This window comes from Artibeus jamaicensis, unplaced genomic scaffold (assembly GCF_021234435.1).
Source record: "Artibeus jamaicensis isolate MK-2021 breed Jamaican fruit bat unplaced genomic scaffold, CSHL_Jam_final contig_482, whole genome shotgun sequence".
Lineage (NCBI taxonomy): Eukaryota > Metazoa > Chordata > Mammalia > Chiroptera > Phyllostomidae > Artibeus > Artibeus jamaicensis.
The window spans coordinates 52,816-56,680 of NW_026521857.1; the positions used below are offsets into that span (position 1 = coordinate 52,816).

Below are 3,865 nucleotides of genomic sequence, written 5' to 3' on the forward strand. Positions count from 1 at the left end.
AATGGGAAATCCAAAACTGGAAAGAGGCAAAGGGAACACCCACCACAATAGTGAATGAAGAGTTTTGTTGACAGGTGGCCCCAACACAGTGCAACAAGTCCAGACTAGACAAGGTGAAAACATTCTAGGAGAGGCTTCTTTTGGAAGATAAAATAATAGACTACTTCATGCAAATGAATGTATTGAGAGGCTATTTAGATAAATGGTGGAGAATTTATGGGTGGATTAGTAATAAGGACGTAAAAAAGATATCAAGCAAACAACAAAAACATAATCTCCAAGGAAAACAAAACACTGTATGGGACAGAAAATTAATCACAGTTTTCTACATGAATCAACTCAATTTAATAGGGGGAAAAATCAGAATAATTAAACTCTGAATATTAATCTAATTAAAACTACAACATGACTATATTAGGATGCATTGCCCTCATGAAAGAAGCTCTAGGCAGGAGTCTGCAGGACCTGAGCGGGTCTGCTGAGAAGGGCACGTTTTGGACCTCCTTCATTCATAGGGTGGCCACAGTCGGAGCTGAGTCAATGGCACGTAACACGTATATTAGTTTGAGGGTACAGGGGAAGTTGGATGGAGCTGGGAAGGGACGTGGAAGGAAAAATAAATCAACACCTCCAAGAGCCAGAAGTTAATAGGCAAATACCTAAAACTGAAAAAAGCAGAAATAGCTATTTAGAAATATAAAGGGCAGTACCAAAATCAGCTGAGAGGCTGAAAGTACCTGTCATGGGTGTGGTGAGAGGATGTGTTGAAGATTTTTTTGTCTTGACAAATCTTAGCGTATCACTGAGCTCTTTAAATAATATGCATGTATAACTTTAATAAAAATTTAAAATAAAAAAAATTGGTGGAATGCAGTGACGTGCAAATTGTTGCTATTAGGCTGACACTGGCAAACAAGCAATTTTTAACCAGAGTCCAGCCATGTATGGGTTGCTCTTATTTATATCTTTTATGAGGGTTCATCTTGGAATAGCTTCTGTATTTTGGAAAATTCCAGCACAGACCCTAAACAACTTAGCTAATCAAAATAAAAACCCCATTGCCATATATTGACTAATCTATGTTATTAGGCCACATATAAATGTACAGCAATATAAAATATCTTAATATGACAACATTATCAGCTCTTTTGTTAGTACACTTACTAAATATTTCCTAATATATTTTTCTGTTAAGAATTTTGTTAAAAAATAAGCCATTGTCGCCTCTTAGAGAATAATCTGGTAACCAAATTTGACAAGCTACCAACAGCGAAGGGAAAGTAGGGGGCAGAGGAAACAAGATAAAGAGGAAGGCTGGACTACAAGTCAGCCTGTGCAGATGGGCCATGAAAGTGATCAGTACCACACAACATACCACTCTTTGTTCTCCTTGTAATTTACAGCTAATTCCCCCCATTCTTGCTGTACATTTATAAGTCCGTTTTCTATAATGCGTCTTGGCATTTTTCCAGTGTTCAACCCTATCATAGCATGAAAACCAGTCACCTACCAGTTAAAAATTTGCCTCATTTAGCCTCACTCATCCTTCAGTAAATTCAAATGCTTCCCTCCATAAATTAACCTTTCTACTTATTATAACTCTATATATCCACTTTTAAGATAAAAAGAATATAATCACTTACATATTCTTACCTGCATTGTGTACATGTTCTTCATATTATCCTTCTGGTTCTTCTCTCTTGTCAATTATCATCAGTGGAAATATCAATGATCTGTCCTATCTCCCATACTGCACAGTTATTTACCGAAAGTAAACTGTTAACTAGAATTTATCTGATAAGAAAATGTCACAAGTTATACAGATACTCATTTACACACATATGCAAGTGTGAGTACATAAACACAAAATGAAGCATTCAAAATATTCTCCCAAACCAAGCAAGAAAAAAGTGAACGAAAGCTCCAGCCAAATCACCTAACTTCTCCTTCTGTGCAAAGTCACCAAGACGGGGTCCAAGACCCTGGATTTCATCATGAATGTAGACTTACATGGCTTAAGCCCATCAGACCAAAAAATAAATTAAAAGTAGGAACTCAGTACACAAAAGGTACTAAAGTCCATATTTTCTTACTACACCGTATGGTACCCTTAAAAGTTGTACAGTACTATGCTGTATGATACCCTTAAAATCCCCTGAAAAGTATATGCAAATTGTGTACATATAAATACATGCATTTTCCATGGAAGATGTATCATATCCCCTAAGATTTTATTAGGTTCCCCTTCTATCACTGTAAATGGACTGGGAATTCCTGGCATAATATAAAAATAATTACTGAGCAAACTAATTTAAAACGTAGCATTAAGTTAAAATAATCATCATAGAGATGATACTAAACTGACTACAAAAACAAAACTATTTTTTAAGATATTTCAATATTGAAAAAGTTATAATACTGTAATTATTTGATAGACTGTACATGTTTTATGTACTTTTCTGCAATTACTGTATATTTACAAAATAAAAGGCTTTTAGAAAAGCTATACATCTAGACAGAAAGAGGAATCTGCATTTATAACCCCTGAATAAATTTTAGAAGAGTAAAAATTGAACAAGAAAGATTAAAAGCATGATAAAGGATAAGTTTAAAATGTGTTTTTATTCTTGATTTTAGTGCATCAAGAAATGCATGTTTAAGTATATATTTAAAAAATAACCATCTATCTTTGAAATCACCAGAAAAGATTAAAATAAACCCAAATATGCTGTATGTACAGTAGAAAAAGGAGGCGGCAGAGGGAAAAAGCGAACAAAGGAAATAACAAGTGTGTCAGAGAGAATGAGAGAGAGAGAGAAGAGGAAGGGGAGGGGAACAAGGCAGAACATTAGAAGAACTCTCCTTTTGGGACAAATGGGAATTTAAAATTACTGGCTCTTGCGGACGCGCGTGTGATCACGCAGTCCTCACTGACCAGAGTGGAGTGGGAAGGACCCCCACTGACTTTCCAGACAGGGCTGAGTTTTCCCTGCCCGAGAGTTCCGGGAGTCTGCGCCTCCCTCCCAGAACCTGCAAGTAAGAAGAGCGAAGCTTGCAAAGGCTGCAGAGAGAAGACAGAAAGCAGCTGCATCTCGGGGCATTTTGAATGCCCAATTTCTGGAAGAAAAGAGAAAGAAAAGGATAAAAATAGAAAAACAAGTTGCTTCATCTGGGCTCCCACTAGAGAGCGGACTTAGATGGCCAGTTTCATAAAAGATAATATGAATGAGAGTCTACTGCCAATAACTAATATCTGCAATCAAGAGAACATCCTCCATTTAATGTCTTCTCTTGGAGTAAATGAATATTCATTTTAATGAATCTTTGTAATTTTAGTGTCCTTAAATGTAGTGCTTTTTCACAAAATATAACCAGAGACATTGAAATTAAGAACAAACTGACAGTAACCAGGGCGGAGGTGGAAGGGTATGATGGAGGGAAAAGAAGGGGAACATGTTTTCAGGAACATGTATAAAGGACACATGGACAAAACCAAAGTGGCGTAGGGTAGAATCGAGGGTGGGAAGTGGGAACCGCTCGGGTGGGGGGAAGGGATGCGGTGGCGGGGGCCGGGGGAATGGAGACAATAGTACTTGAACGACAATAAAAAATATGAAGAAGAAAATAAAGGACTGCAGCAGAAAGAAAAGTAGTGCTTTTTCAATATTGAAACATTGAAAATGCTTTTGATTTTCAGACTTAAAAAATGCTAAATCTTTCAGTGAATACTTATTTTCTTACATTTGCTCTTCCGCAGGTAATGGGTAATTTGCCATTTTTAAAAGTTATCTACATACTGAATATATATACATCACATGTAAAAATTCTGCATACATCTCAAACACTAAAATTTGCAATTTCATTT

At 36.4% G+C, this 3,865-nt stretch overlaps 1 pseudogene; it reads left to right on the forward strand.

The window, feature by feature from the left end:
• Window positions 1–405: 405 nt before the first annotated feature.
• Window positions 406–3,213, forward strand: LOC119040236 (small VCP/p97-interacting protein-like; annotated as a pseudogene).
• The last annotated feature ends 652 nt before the right edge of the window (window positions 3,214–3,865 follow it).